Source organism: Homarus americanus, unplaced genomic scaffold (assembly GCF_018991925.1).
Source record: "Homarus americanus isolate GMGI-L3 unplaced genomic scaffold, GMGI_Hamer_2.0 scaffold50924, whole genome shotgun sequence".
Taxonomy (NCBI): domain Eukaryota; kingdom Metazoa; phylum Arthropoda; class Malacostraca; order Decapoda; family Nephropidae; genus Homarus; species Homarus americanus.
Window position 1 is genome coordinate 4,068,369 of NW_024718094.1, and position 18,014 is coordinate 4,086,382.

The following is an 18,014-nucleotide window of genomic DNA, read 5'->3' on the forward strand; positions in this document are numbered from 1 at the left end:
GTTATAAAAAGAATAACATTACTGTCCCAACACATAAGAACTAAGCTGTCTGTTGCAACTTAAGAGAAAATTGGAATACCTAAAAAAATACCCCTCCCCCGAAGCTTATCTCACCTGAAGATTAACCACCCTAATGCTACCTGAGGGGTTAGGTTAGATTAGGTCACGTTTGGTTAGGTTAGGTTAGCTTAGGTTCTGCTAGGGTTGGGTGGGTTCTTAGGTTAGGTTAGCGATAGGGTGGTTAGGTTTGGTTAGCGATAAGGTGGTTAATCTCCAGGTGAAATAAGCTAGAGGGGGCTAATCTTCAGGTGACCAGAAAAAAAACCTTAACGCCCGAACTTTGAGAACGTGAGTAACCATCTCAGTGGGGTTAATTAAAGGAGTAAATGTATCGAGAGTGATGGAGAGGGCGTCGTCCACTGGCTACCTCACCCACCCACCCCTCACCAACTCCTCAAACAAGTTTAATTAAAGTTCAAAGCAACATTCCAGGGATAACACTCAGAGGTCTGGGGGCTGCCACTATTACACGCCCCCCCCCCCCACCCACCCCACCCCCCTCCCCATCTCTCTTCCGCCTTCACCACCACCACCACCACCACCACCACCACCACCACCACCACCACCACCTCCTCAACTAGCTCCTCCACGTTCAAGAAAAATCAAAACATGCTAATAATGGTTACTTGTGAATGTATCTAATTACACTACACTACACTACACTACACACTACACACTACACTACACACCTACATTGACACTATTTTTGTATCTGTGTGTGTGGAGTGACCTGGAAAAAAGGGGAGGGATAATGGGGGAATGGGTGTGGGGAGGGAGGAATGGAGTGTAAGGGACAGGGGAATGGGTATAAGGGAGGAATGGGGAGGGATTGGGTGTAAGGGAGGGGGGGAATGGGTGTAAGGGAGGGGGGGGAATGGGTGTAAGGGAGAAGATTAGTGGTAGAAGAAGAGAATTGAGGAAAGGAAAGGTTAGATGAAGCCAAGAGAAGATAAATAAACTGGAAGAGGGAGAAAAATAGGGATAAGGGAAGGAAAGATGAAGACAAAGTGACAGAAAGATGAGTGAAATGGAAAAGGAAGAGAGTAAGGAAGGCTAGAAAAACAGACATAATAACAAAACAAACAAGTTGTCAAAGAGGATAATAAAGACAGAAGGAAGCAGGAGAGAGGAAATGGACGTTTGAAGAACTATAGAAGTTAATAAAGGGAGAAGAGAGAAAGGGCGAAGGCAGGGAAATAGGGAGCGGGTGGAGGGGGAGGGAAGAAGGGTAGGGGGAGCAGTAATGTTGTGCGCTGTTCCACTGACTGCTCACCCTCCCTCCCCAAGCCTCGTCATCCGCCCAAACTCCAGAAGTCTGTCAACACTCGTCATGATCAAACACATCACCAGCTCATACACTTGTATCTGAATTAATTATCACTCTTTAGCTCCTCGAATGAATGGTCAACATTACGTCACAGCACATTACTACTCACAAATCCCGTTGAAACACGAAGAGACCCGGCAGATATATATAGTATCCGGCTGGCCACTTGTTTAACGTTCCGCTATCCAAATGGGTATTTCCACTATCCGGCCATCACAAAATACATTTACAATTTAAAAAAAATGGCTATTTATAAATATTACTGAATTAGTGAACAATGGATGGTGCATGAATTAAAAGAAAAAAAACCATTTACCGTAAATTACCGAAATTCTGCATTAAACATTTCATACCGACCGTTATATTTGGCATTAAAGTTTCTTAAAATGTAAATAACTTTTCTGTCTTAAATATCTAAATGATACGCTATACTATTTGGAGTGTATACAGTAATATGATAAAAGCTTTGTAATAGGTAAAGCCTAATGTGTGAACGTTCAATAGATTAAATTATTCTCGAAACAGCACTACTTTATGGTATTAAAAATCGGATAGAAAATGTCACCATTGTATGTTATGTTTCAACAATACTTTTGCTCTAATATAAAAGTTAATACTATTATATGACGTAAGCTGTAATGTAGTGTTTTATTGCACCATAAAAAATATAAACAAAATGAATATGAAGGAAGACTGTCACACTACAACACGGCCGGGAATTACCTTGTAAAGCCTAGCAAGAGTTTAAGTCTGTTTCCTGATATAATCCAGCGAGTCACGTAAAGGAAGTTTAATTATCATCAATCCTAATGCTAAGATGATATAAGTTACTGTATAACACACTACAGTTCCTTAATTTATTGTATAACACACTACAGTCCCTTAAGTTACTGTATAACACACTACAGTCCCTTAAGGAGCCGAGTTAGGAGACTTTTAAATATAAGTTCTTCACTTTATAAAGAACATCCCTAAAATAGTGGAGGAAATATTTTTTTCCAAAACAAAACTATCACGAACCTAACCTAACGAGTCTCAAACATCAGTATACATGTTTAACCTAACCTAACCTAACCAGAGAAACCAGGACCTGACCTAACCTCTATGTTAACCTAACCTAACCAACCAAGACTAAAAAAAAGAAAAAACTAAAGAACCAAATCTGAAATCGAAAATTCAGAAAACTCGAAAGTATAAATTTCCGACGAAAACATTACAGAACACACTAGCAAAGTATTTTTCCCTCCATCTCCCATTACACAAAGCAATATTAGAATTCAATATAAGAGTTCCATGGTTGTCCTTTACCGAATCTTGACCTAGCAGACCACAGGAACCAACCTGATCTATAACCAAACCATTATAATGTAGTGTTACTGTGGCTAGGTTTAATGGCTTCTTGTGGTCTGCTTATTAAATCATCTTCATACTAGTTTTTGTTTTGCTTTTTGTTTGTTTTTCTTCCAGGTTTATTTTATATTCATCAAAACAAACACAACAATGAAAATCCCATCAACAAATCAACAGACGAACATATATAGACTATTCCACACTATTCGCCTATATATAAAACTTTAGTCATATACTGGAATTATTTGTTTTCTTTAATTTGCAATACATTTTAGATGGTAAGTGCATATGTGTACTTCATTTAACCAATAAAATACCTTATTCACCTGACGATTAAACACGCTAATACTAACCAAACCGCCAGGTAGTGTTAAGATGTTTAATCTTTAGGTGAAGAATAAAAACCGAGGGGCTGTTCACGTGTTCCGAATCCTATACTGTAGCACAGTGTTACTCAGATATAAGAAGAAATAACTCTCTAGGCATAAATATGTGTATTGGTAATATATAACTTAAAGCAAAATGTAGTTTATAAATGTGAAATATTTTAATACACGCGTACAGTACTAAATAGCCAAGCAAGTTCGTACCTAAACCTAAATCTTCTGATCATAAATACAAGTACAGTATGGTCGTGTGTCAACAACTCATACAATTAGCATATTAGTTACCGTATATGTTAATTGGTGTTAAATTAGAGATCAGCTTTTGGGACTGAATTAATATTTCATTCCAAAGTTAGATATGTTTATAGGTAGATTATAGCTACTTCGGATAAGCTTATTAATATCAAGGCAGTGCGCTAGGTGCGACAACTTTAATGCAACAATGTTTATAGATCTGAGTGGTGCCCGACTAAATGGTACGATGATATGCAGTAAATATTGTGACTATAACTGTTTAAAATGAACCTTCAGGTATATATCAGCATTTAACTGACTGAAGCGTTTAAACCAGACCAAAATGAGAACTTAGTTTAGGTAAATGTCTACAATCAGTTTGTGGACTTGATACTGGTTTATTTTCATCAGAAATTTAACAAACAACCGTCTGCCCTAATGCATATAATCTAAATTCGGTGGAGGAGCAAGGAGAGAACGATTTTAAATTAGCTTTGCAAAAAGACAGTTGGGGCCGCGGCTTCCATGCCTTCGGCGTTTGGACGAGTGAAACAAACCATCGCTGAATTAACTCCCGAGTTAAGCTGGAATGAACCAGTGAGCGAAATATATTAAAGTTTAGCAGTAATCAGTAATTCGTTCCTGTTAAAATCAGACATAGTTCTTTTTTTTTCCTAAATCACCGAAGGCAATGGCGTACAGGGGAAACATGAATATTCATTTCGTTCAATTCCGTCTCATCCGATGTATTTCAACAACTAAAACAAATCTGAACAATTTCCATTATGCTAAGTTCAATGTAAATATAATTGATAAGCTGACGAGGATCATCTGAAAATTTACCTAAACTTTTTATTGTTATTCGTAGTATTTTAAGAATGACACGTGATACACGCTGACAGGTCATAGGAACTAAAAAAATCGTCAATTTCATTGTGAAAATGTTAACTTGTGTATCTTTAAATGTCATTAAATATTTCTTAAACTACTATCACGATCACGACAGCTACGAATAATGAATGTGAAATACCCAATGAGATTACGATTTACTTATTTTGCAAGCGTTTGTGAAAATTAAAGTTCGCCTACGATATGAGATGAACGCCATTTAAAAAAAAAATCAACAAATCTGTCGTAATTACTTTAGACTCGTGACATTTGAGTTATAAAAAATAAACTTCATCGCCTAGGTAAATATGTCGAAAGTAATGTATATATTCCAACAGGTTAATGAAGGATCATCAACACTCACCTGCCTCTCGTCGGCCAGGTGTGACCATCACGTTTTCTATGTCCAAATCAACACTTCACTAATATTATTAAATCGTCCTTTCCTACTGCACTTTAAGTTATTGCTACACACAGCCTATATAGTCACTGGTAATAAGTCTGTTTATTTTTTACGCTGTTGATAATGTTATTTCGCTTCAAACACACAAAATATACACACACACAACACACACAACAGTCCAGCCTGCAGGGTAACCACTAACCACTGTGCTCGCTGAGTCGCTGTTCTCACCAAGTGACCTCCTCCCTCTCCCGCCCCTCAAGATCCCTGTTGGTCACTGATGTTCCTCATTGGCTGTTCGATAGGTCACTTCACTTCTACCTCGATCATATTTCAGCGTGTTGTGTTGTGTAACTGTTTTAGTGATTATATTAAAGCACGGTAATAAGACGTGTCAGGATCAGCTCAGAGGCTCTTCCGCCAAGCGCACAACTTCTCCGTGAATAATGGTATTTACACTTGATTCTACTCTTTACAAAATGGTAATTATTATCGTTGCTTTATGTGTTAGTTGTAATTTTTCTTTATAAACATTATAATTAGTGAAAAGAGAAGTGGTGTTTCCCAAAGCGTGAATATGTTTGTGACTTCGACGGTAGCCTACAGTATATATTCTTTATTTCAAATATTTTTTTCACCCATATCTTGAAAGTTAATGTGTTTTCAAGCCGCTATATATCTACAGACATTAAATTCAGCATTATAGTGAGCCACAATTGGGTATCCTTAACAGTTTTATATGGATTTATTTGAGATATGTTAATAATAATCGAATATTATGTATGAACCAATGAGCTGCAAAGATGGTGGGGTTTGTACCGTCAGCTAAAAAAAAAGACTAGTTTAATATAAGTGTGGCAATATTCAGAGGTTCATTCCTACTAAAAGCAGACATAGCGATTTGTTTAATTCGGTCGAGCATACCAGGCATGTGAAGCCAGCAACAGTGTAGGATGGAATCGGTTAGTGATGGATTGTTTTCATTCGCTACAACTGTTTGACTCTCCAGCCGATGAAAACGAATCTGCTTCTGTTGGTATGGTTACAGCACAATTCTCAGTTTAAAGTCATTTCCTTTTCAAGTTTTAAATTACTGCAATAAAAAAATAGCGTCTTGTAATTTCGCAAGAAATATTTGCAGATAATAGCTGTCACAGTTATTGTACACTTTTCCCATTCATTCATTTTACATAAAATAAAACAACTATCATCAATTATTTTTCCGGAAACTGGTGAACCAGTTGACAAGGACTTAGACTACAGTCTGCAGACAAATTTACACATCGTGCCGTTGTTTGTCAAGGATAAGGAGGAAAGGATAAAACGAAAATAATAATAGACTGAAGAGAAAAGCTAAGAATTATTCACTCACGATGAGTCAGAGGGGATTTATTTATGTGTGAGTGAGAGATTGAACAAGCCAAGCACAGACCTGATGCCGGGGCTAAAAAATAAAGAATATAAAACAGAAAAACGGGGGGAAATAATGTCTTTATAAATATCGTAAAGAGAAGAGGTGTGAGGGACCATAACTGACACGAATCATGAAGGCAGAGCTAACAACTGCATCACCCTTATATATACACCATTAACACCAAGTGGCAGGGGTGTATCGTTGACACTCGGTGTGTGTGTTGATTTTTCTTTACAAACTTATGATGACAAACAGATATCTTGTAAAAATAGACAGAGGCAAACAATGATTGCTATATCCTCAAACTGTCAGGACTGAGGGAATAAGAGAAAATAAATAGTAATAGAAAAGTGAATATTCACCCTTAATAATCATGAAAATAGGTAGATAAATGAATATATACGTAGGTCGGTAGGTAGACATAGAAAAAATAACGAACAAATGTACAAACAAGGCAAGAGAAAACGTAGCAGCAAGATCTAAAATTTAAAAATAGTATTCGGGAGAATAATTACCCTTAATGGACTTGATAATACACAGCCACTACGAGAACCTGCAATATATATCGTGCAACAATAACAACCCTCATTCAACAAGGATTTATCCCCCGCCTCACAGTCTAATACATCACAAGCGTCCATTTGTTGCTGCCGCCACATGATCCACGAGCCTAGTGTGTTCGTTATCCCACACAAACACGCCCCAGCCTAGTGTACTACTGTATTGCCTTGTTGAAACCTAGAATTGTGATTTAGAAAGCCTGAATCGACTTTATGCCAATACTGAAGGGGGGGACTGCCGTTTAGAATCTCAGAAGTGACCAAATTTGAAATGTCAATTCGAAGCCCGGTGTTACCATCCATATGTTCAGTCAGATCTTCCAAAGCCTGAAACCCAAGATAAACCAACCCTGAAAATATCATCTCGGTACAACCCGACACCTCATCAAACCTGAAGTTGTTAGGTCATAGCCCGGAGTCCCGAGCATTGAAAACAAATATATTAAATGAAGATAACTTCCCAATTTTTATTACCTGGATATCCTTAACACCTCCAGAACACAGTAGTTGGTAAAATCGATCTTAAAGCGAATCAAGACAGAGGAATTCTGATTTTGCGATTCTCTCGTAAAATTGACGCCTTGAGAAGTTAAAAGTTAGTAGAAAGAAAGAGTAAGTTAAGCTGCACTTCAACAATAAAACCTTACTTGAGGAAAAATTTTATCCGTCAGATCAGGAAAGGCAGGCCAAGGAATGCCTAAACTTTCCCTAAAAAGTATCAATCCCATTCACCACCTCCCTCCTGGCCATCACCCCACACCACCTCCCTCCTGGCCATCACCCCACACCACCTCCCTCCTGGCCATCACCCCCACACCACCTCCCTCCCCACACACCCACACCCACCCTCCCCACATCACCCCACACACCACCTCCTCCCGGCCATCACCCCACACCACCCTCCTCCCCACACACCCCACACCACCTCCACACCCCACACCATCTCCCTCCTGGCCACCTCACACCACCTCCCTCCTGGCCATCACCCCACACCACCTCCCTCCTGGCCATCACCCTCACACCACCTCCCTCCTGGCCATCAACAATTCCCACACCCTCCTGCCATCACCCCACACCACCTCCCTCCCTGGCCATCACCCCCACACCCCTCCTGGCCATCACCCCACACCATCTCCCTCCTGGCCACTTCACCCCACACCACAACCCTCCTGGCCATCACCCCACACCACCTCCACATCAACCCACACCCTCCCTGGCCATCACCCCACACCACCTCCCCACACCCCACACCACCCCTCCCCACATCACCCACACCACCTCCCTCCTGGCCACACCCCACACCACCTCCTGGCCATCACCCCACACCACCTCCCTCCCAGCCATCACCCCACACCACCTCCTTCCTGGCCATCACCCCACACCACCTCCCTCCTGGCCATCACTCCCACACCACCTCCCTCCTGGCCATCACCCCCACACCTCCCTCCTGGCCATCACCCCACACCACCTCCCTCCTGGCCATCACCCCCCCACCACCTCCCTCCTGGCCATCACCCCACACCACCTCCCTCCTGGCCATCACCCCACACCGCCTCAACAGTTCTCGCGCCCGGCACCACTATCTTGTGTGCCAGCCAGCAGGAACCCCGCTCAAAGACCACATATCGCTCTAGTTCAGGGATCAAATGTCAGAAGCACCTGCAGGAAATTGCTCTTCAGACACTCAATCTGACATGAAAGACACATTTATACAGTAGGAAACCCGGTGGAAGTTCACATACATGTTGACACACACTTGTTGCGGGAGAGTACGTGTTAGGTGTGTTTATTTGTTTGGTTTTATACTTTATATTCGCATTGTTTCATGTAAGAACAGAAACTCGTTATGTTGATTCTAGTTTAAGTTAGTTGAGTTTAACCAGTGATGCCATTTTAACGAGATTTGATAAGTTATAGTCACCAATCAGAGATATTAATTTTCTCTGTCAGGCCGAGGGGTGTATAGAGCTGCTAGCGCAATAGAAACTAAATAATTACCCGTTTATCAATATAATTTATTGCCAACACAGTAATTGTCGTCTTTACTAATGAATCCCATTCATTATTAAATATCCATTGAAACAAATATAATTACATTCTAAAATAAAAATCTCTCGAACACATTACATATTTTTCGAGTTAACATGATAGATTACTATAAGCTGAGAGAGGCGTGATACGTGACAGCCGTGGCAGTAATGTAACGCACCACATTGAGAGTTAATTCATTATGAAAAGCGAGTAACGTCATGATCAAACGCCTACCACCAGCAAGTATATTTATGCCGCCCGCCTGTAACACCATTACGATATGGCGCCATTCATTAACAATTACACTGAACACGATTTACACTCATAAACCACAACACGATGCACCAACCACAAAATAACCGCCAGCTGTTTTAACCTGTAATATTCATCATACTTATAAAAAATGCTATTACCAATTATTATTTTTATTTATTAGTCAAATTAGTCTTAATTATGCTGGTTAATCAATACACACTTAAGTGAATTTAATATTAGTTGGTTATTTGCATCAGGATCACATTAGGCCATTAATATTCTTAGTCCATTGTGTATTAATATATGAGAGAATGTGTCTATACCTTATGATAATAGTAAGCGTCACGTTGCTGTCAATTTAGTGTATTAAGTTTACTCCAGCTTTAATTACGATAATTTTAGTTCATTTTAGGCTTCAAAACGATAACTTACTTCTAAACACTATTCAAAATATTATTTGCGTGTGACTAGCGTACACATAACATGACAAACATGCACACACACACTATACAAATTCCCGTTTATCATTCAGATAACGTGAGCGAGATAACAATAGGGGCTATCTGCCTTCACCACCACGCTATCTTATCTTGATCACGCAGATACAGTCCGCAATACAGGACCTTTATGTAACTCCGTATATTTGTGGCTCATAACTCAGGATCTTTATGTAGCAGAAATACATATAAAAAATAAACAAGTACATATGAACAATCACACTTGTAAACAATAAACTTATAATAAACACACACACGGTTATTCAGCCATAAACCACCACCAACATAAAACTCAGGAAAAACATTATTAAAGCAATATTTTGTAACGGAAGGAGTAAAACACCTGTTACCTGGCTAAGATGAGGAGGGGAAGGGAGGGAGTGAGTGAGAAGGAGAGAGAGAGACGGGGAGATGGAGAAAGAGGGAGGGAGAAACGAGGGAGGGAAAGAAAGATAGGGAGGAAGAGAGAAAGAACGGAGAGAGAAAGTAAGGGAGGAAGAGAAGAGGAAGAATGAAAGAAGAGAAAAAGGGAGGATGAGGAAGTCAGAGGAAAGGAAAGCAAAGGGACGGAAGGAATGTAGAAATGAAGGATGAAAAGAAGGAGTGAAGAGAGAGTAAGAAGGGAGAGAATGGATGAACGAAGACAGACAGATGAACACCATAATAACATTTAGACAGATACACAACATAACAGCATCAAGATAGACAGACAAAGAGACAGACAGAATAGCATTAGACAGTCAGTTAAACAGAAAAACAACATTTGTCAGACAGACATCATAACAGCATTTAAACAGGAATATAGACAGGATAACGGCCTTTAGACAGACAGACAGACTTTAGACAGACGGACAGTATAACAGCATTATCAGGCCACCATGGTACAAGAACTACGATGTATCGGTGTTGTTGGAAGAGACAAGTGAATCAGGTGCGCCACTCTGCCTGGACGCTTCAAATCAAATTCACTTTACTGACAAAGTCCAACCCTCAGTGACTCTCTCTCCCAGCCAGTCACTCCTACCCTTTCATCCACCCTTTTTGCCGCTGTGCTTCCTATTCATGTTTTATCTTAATTTTTTTTTTTATTTATCGAAAATTTTTAAAAGAATCTGGAATAGAAAACGAGCGATAACTTCAGAAGCGTTCGTGTATCGGCTGGGTTGAGTTAGTCTTAGCACGATGTTTCATATTCTTTCGGACGCTTGGATCTGCATAATCTAGTACATCCCCCCCTCATCCCCATCCTCTTGACGGGTTACCATGAAGTTGAAAACATATTTTAGAAATTAGTGACAATTGGTCTTCCCTGAGACATAGTATATAGTTATAGTTCGTGTGTATTAAAGTACATGATAATTATATTTTTGTTTTTACTGAGACACCTGAGCTTGTATAGAACATACAAACGTTGATGTATTAGTGACATAAACAGTTTGTTTATATATACCTGAGTCACATACACTACTGTATCACTCAATACAACACTCCTTAAGTCGACGTTGACTGGCCATATGTACCCAATTCTTAGTAGGCACCAACCTAACCTAAACTAACCTAACCTAACCTAAACTAGTCTTAATTACCCACGGTCTTAATCCCCCCAGTCCTAATTGACCACAGTCTTAATATCCCCAGTCCTAATTGGCCACAGTCCTAATGGGTCCCAATTTTTAATGGTCCTCTACCACCTACTCTGCCTCCACATATCACACCATTATAAACAACGTAAGTGAAATCAATACCAAAATGTTACAGAACCTCAAGACACATTAACGAAACTTCTAATTCAGACAAAAACTACAACTTTAAAATTCATGGAAAGTATAAAATCCGCAAATTAATAACGAAGTATTGAGGTAAAATTCCCAAACTCCCAGACGTAGCTCCACTTTTTCTTCCCCTGGGCTAAACACTCACCTTTAAAACCTTAATAAATCTCAAGAAATTTACACTCCAACTCTCTCTGACTGATTATATCGTCTGCAGGACAGGAACTATATAGCAATCGTCTCAGTGTGGTCTGTTTGTTTGTGTGTCCATGGTGTACAGGAGGAACTAGGAACGCCATGGTGTTTATATTTGGTGTTTATATTATCAAAGTCGCTGGGTTATTCTACACACAAATACAATATATAATTACTGTGTATCTCCCCTTATCACTTTTATTACATTATCCCACACACCTTCTTTATCCAAGAGCTGTAATAATAATCAATGGATTTTTTCAGGCCACACGCTACCCAATAACCCATTTAAACCAACACCTGCAGTTTTTCTATTCACCACTTGAGGAAGTCGACGAATTTCTCGATACACGCAAGCACACACACACACACCACCCCTGACCTCAATAGACCACCGAGCGAGCATAATAAACCCCACAATAAACCAGCGAGCGAGCATAATAACCCCCACAATAAACCACCGAGCGAGCATAATAAACCCCACAATAAACCACCGAGCGAGCATAATAAACCCCACAATAAACCACCGAGCGAGCATAATAAACCCCACAATAGACCACCGAGCGAGCATAATAAACCTCACAATAAACCACCGAGCGAGCATAATAGAGCCATGAATCATGTTGGATCAGCTTTATCTCTCTCAAAGCAACTTCTTTTGGGTGTTATTAACTCCTGTGTGGTGTTCAAGAGCGGCTGGTTATTATCCTCCCCGTGGCTAAAAGGATACTGATGTGGATATTAGTCACTTAATGTAAGGAGAGATGTCCTAGAGTCCTGCAGGATCAACTAGACCGTCCTAAACATCCAGGCAAGAGATGTTCTCCATAATACTCCAGGTACACCGTCAAACACTGCCACAATATTGTCTCCTCACTACCTCAAGACAATCTCCCCACTTTCTCCCAGTCGGCTTTCTTGTATTCCTCCCACTAAGACGCTTTCTTCTCTCCCTCCCCCTTCTCCTCTACCTACCTCCTCACCTCCCCGGAAGGAATAAATATTTCTTATAATTTTTCTCCACTACAACACAACTTTAATCATCACACAGAATATAACGAAAAGTTATTATTTTTATTATTATTATTATTATTATTATTATTATCATTATTATTATTATTATTATTATTATTATTATTATTATTATTATTATTATTATTATTATTATTATTATTATTATTATTATTATTATTATTATTATTATTATTATTATTCGTTCTTTGTCTTCTTCATTTTACAGCTGTGATAAGCACTGTTGTCTCACTCTGAGGGAGGTGAGGGTGGGGACCTAGGGGGGGTGAAGGTGGGGGCTCTGGCAGGTGAAGGAGAGGGGATGGGTGCAGAAGAGTCTTATATCAGTTGAATATTTTAGCTTATCAAAAATTAGCTGTCGCTCTCAGACGGATGGTAAATGAGGGTGATATCTCTCTCTACACCAAGACACACACACACACACACACACACACACACACACACACACAAACACACACACACACACAAACACACACACACACACACAAACACACACACACACACACACAACACACACAAACACACACACACACAAACACACACAAACACACACACACACACAAACACACACACACACACACACACACAACACACACACACAAACACACACACACACAAACACACACAAACACACACACAAACACACACACACACACACACACACACACACAAACACACACACACACAAACACACACAACACACACACACAACACACACACACACACAAACACACACACACACACACACACACACACACACACAAACACACACACACACACACACAAACACACACACACACAACACACACACACACACAAACACACACAAACACACGCGCACACACACACACACACACAAACACACACACACAAAAACACAAACACACACACACAAACACACACTGATGATGGGCAACTGTCCGTTTACCAGAGGTTATTAATAGAGCTCCTTTAATGACGCGTCCGTGGAGCCTCAGATACAGGGATAGACTCCGCAGAGGTCCTTGTAGTTTGGCACGTGAGAAGTGATAAGGTGAGCCTCATTGTCCTTTATCTCATTAATCCGGGTGATGTACATAACATAATTACTATATGTGTTTAGCCCAGATTTATATATTTGTTACTGTCTGTGTATTTGACAGAGGCTAATACAGGCTGCCAGACTGACAGGGTGAGTGGCTGACCGGCTTACGGAGACTGACAGGGTGAATGGCTGGCCGGTTAACGGAAATTGACAGGGTGAGTGGCTGTCCGGTTGACGGAGACTGACAGGTTGAGTGGATGACCGGTTGACGGAGACTGACAGGGTGAGTGGTTGGTTGACAAGAATGACTGGCCTGCTGACGGAGACTGACAGGGTGAGTGGTTGGTTGACAAGAATAACTGGCCTGCTGACGGAGACTGACAGGGTGAGTAGTTGGCCGGCTGACAGACTGACAAGGTGAGTGGCTGGCCGGATTACAGACTGACAGGGTGAGTGGCTGGCTGGCTGGCTGAGACTGACAGGGCGGTCGGGGGAGGGGGTCACTGCAATAAGGTAGCGTGAGCTCACCTGGAGGCCGTGGCGGAAGTTGTAAAGCAATTTCAACATTACAGTAGTGTGTTGATGTGTTAGATCAATACCATCATCTCCCACACAGCCCTGATTTAATGGACGGTCACCTCAGGCGTTACAGTGACCCATCCAACGTGTTAATAATACACCGTGGTGATTAGGATAAGAGATGTGAAAGAATTAAACAGAATTCGCGACAGGTGCCGACACACTCAGCACGCTCACCAAACACCGTGCCTTGATAACTCTGTACACAGCAAAATGTACGCGTATGTAAGCATGGTTTAGATTGATTGGTCCTCATCCACTGTAACATTCACTAGTAGCCCCTCCCTCCCTCCCCCTGTGTAGCTTTGGTTATGTTTGATAGGTCAGGCTCAATTTTAGCTTGGTTAGGTCGGATTAGGATAATAGACTAGGCTTGGTTTTGGTTTACCTTAAGTCAGGTCGTCAGATTATGTTCGGTTTAGATAAGGTCAGGTCAGTTATGTTTCATAGAATAAAATCAGTTTACTCTAAGTGTAGCTCAACGCAGCAGTATTATAGTATATCTCAGTGGCCGGCGACTAAATTGTCTTCTTTTAGGCTTAGCCGTCTATTATTCCTGCTATTAAAAGAAAAACAAAAGCCCCTCCCCAATGTTAAATCCCTCGTGGTAAAAGAATGGTAATTTCCCGCCTCGTAAAACTTTAATCACAGCGTTTGTGACCCCTTCCTCCTCCCCCCATGAAGCGGTCCCCTTGACTTCCTACCGTCAAGTATTCCATTTTGACCTAAACGAGAAGCTTAACTTTAGTCAAGCTGGAAATAAGCTTTTAACAGTCTTCTCGGGATATCCTTGGCTGAACCAATTTACTGTTTGCCATTTCTTATATACCTGCACTGTCTGTGTACATGATAACCAGTGTGAACTTGTATGGCAATTTTACTGAATATCTATCTATCTATCTATGAGCCAGAGTCATGTCCGCATTCCCGTGAATTTTACCAAACTACAGTTACGTAATACTGTATCAGAGACAAAAGCCCAGGTGGAGTTATTAAATTATCACGACGAAGACTAATGACGAAACTATTACGATAAGGAAGGCAGATACAGAGATAGAGAATTAGTAATTAATTAGTAAAAAAAAATCTTGTTTGTCAAATATCTCAAAATCTGGGATGGGAAAAAGGGGAATTTTTAGTGGGAGTAAAACTTTCACGTGTGTACTGGGCAAACGCAGTCCGTATTACCCCTCTCATATATTACTAACACACACACCCACAAAGGCAAAAGTTTATGCAGTATACCTCATTTGCGGTGTGCAACTAGATACAGTGATTAATTAGTTTTGTTTATTATTTTTTTACTAAACATTCAGGATATTGTTTATATTATACTTACTGGTGTTCGATTCATCACTCCAGAAGGCGGTATTTTTTCATCGTCAGTTTGCATTATAAACGTAAACAAAGCTTAGCAAACTGTTTCTTCACATTTGCATCTTTGAGTACCATTTTGTTCCACCGCTGAGCGTATAAGATACAAAAAACACTTTGAGACTGACCTTCGCGTGTTCAGTAAAGCATGGCGGTAAACCATTGTTAAATTCTCTGTCGCCGCCATTACAAATGTTACCACCGACTTGTATCGCGTGTGAAAACACCTCAGGGTACTTTTGACAGTCTATGACTAGGTTCATTTCCATGACATCAATATTGAATAATTTAATATATTTCAGTAATGGTATGCACCGCGCGAGTGTATATGACAAACTCGTGTTACAGACGACCTCATAGAAAATCATAAGAGGTTCTCTTAACCTACGCAGAAAAGGGTCCGGTAAAAAAAAAATTCCAGTCAACAGTTTCTTCCATTGGTAATTCTAACTTGTGATAATTACCGAATGCTTAGTAATTATAACTATACAACAAGTCACTAACAACAACGTGGGTGAATAGTTATAACACTGAAATGAAAAATAAACAATCAAAATCTGGTTATACTGTACTTTTACGGATGTGTATTATGATGCTTAGGTCAGGGAAATATACTGTTACGTGTTGCAAAATGGATGTATACTGTAGTATCGACAATATACAGGCTGCCACTTACACTTGATCAACTGTGAAACTTTTCTTGTTTGCATGTGTGGGGGAGCTGGGGAGAAGCTTGACACACTCGTTACTCGTCATCCAGCTCTACCGTGTTGTAGTGTAGTCATCACTAAACGAGGTAAAGCCTACTCTTTTATGATAGTTATCTTTAGAAAAGGCATTTTTCCGCTTCATCACGCTGCTGCAGCTGAATTATGGTTGAGGCAGCACCAGTCAGCACGACCTAGCAGGTGAGGCATAAACAAGGCACCTGATCTCTGTTTTACCAGCGGTGATAAATCCCTGACGCTCGTAAACCCGACTTACACAACAACACACACACAAAAAAAAGAGTTGCCGCCATAACTTCTGAATATCCGTTCTGGAAACAGTTTAGGAGTTTTAGTTCTTAACAGTAATGGCAGCCAGCAGTTACCAACGTAATTTTCCTGAGTTTATGCAACTCCGTGTGAAATACATTTAACGGAGCTGTTTCGCTGGTACCGGTGATTTGGAGACTGAAGGCTCTGATTAAACACAAGAGGAATAAATGGTCAACAAACGTTCCACATTAAGCTTAGAAATGGCTAATTTATTCAGGCAAGTGAGTGTTACATGTACCACGAAATTTATTTTTAGTTAATCATAGTGTTGTTCAGAGGCGAGTAATATTGATTAATTGATTTCGGAAGACAACTGTAATGTTTGTTTTACACTCCACAGAGAGGAATTGATTGTTAGCCGCGTTATTTCGCCAAGTAGTGTACGGTACCGAGTTTAATTTTCAACTGCCTAATCAGACAATTAGTTATCTAAATCTGTGTTTCACTCCCTGCAGGCAATTGGAAGACCGTAAATATCGCGCCCTGGGTAAACAGCAGCACTGTGGATATTAAACGTAAAAATAAATTACTAGCACTAAGCCAACAGAGACCATGTGTGATAATCAGGGCCCGATGGACGCTCGGGCCCTGATTATGATAATGACCATCGGCGATCGTCATCATAACTGTTATATATTACTGTACAAAGCAATCCCATCCTCGTCGCCAAATTCTGTGGTGTCTTCATTTCTTAAGGCTATTTATGTAGAAGTCCCCCTCTGTTTAACTCATTAAACTTCTTTTCCAACCTTTCTCCCCACGACTATATGTTGCGACTTCTCTATCTCTCATGTCTGGTTGAGCCTTGGGCCCCAGCATGCTTTCTATCCATTCCCCACCTTAACCTAAAAAAAAAATATATGTAGGAGAGATTGAGGAACAGTCTTCTAAATCCCATGTTTACTTCCTGCTCCCTTTACAGTGAGTCTCCATATAAATCCACCACCTCCCTACAGGGAGTCTACATATAAACAATCAACATTTAAAGTAAATAAATACAGTTGTTGCTGTAATAATATAAATTTTTCCTTTATACAATCATTTGTACAGTAATATATAACAATAACTGTGTGAGCATGAGCACTATCTAACCTTGACCTTAACTTTATGCTCACTATACATTTCTGTCAGGTAAATGTTTGGTTTATGCAAGCCTCTACCAAATTTAATTGTAATACAGTAATAGCATGATTTACCCACTAAATTATTCTCGCAACTTGTCAGCTTACTAGCCGGTAGGACGGTCGGTTAATCTATATTAACCGCTGTCAGCATAGTACTGAGCATGTACTGTACAGGCTCTTGACTGTGCCTGGACATGGGACAATGCTTGAATTCCATCCTACACTTTACTACCGTACTTATAACGTACTAGTCAAGGTCTAGAGAATGCATGTATTCTCTAGATTCTAAACTTCGGTACTAGTATAGCCTAATTAATTATATAACTTAATGTTTAGTTTGCAAGAGGGTCACTACGGCAAACAACCACCATACAATGTGAGAGATTAGAGGACGTAAGGTTTTGCTACCTCCACAATCAATGATAAACAATTGATGTGAAAATAAGCGTATGAAGATTGACTGCAAACA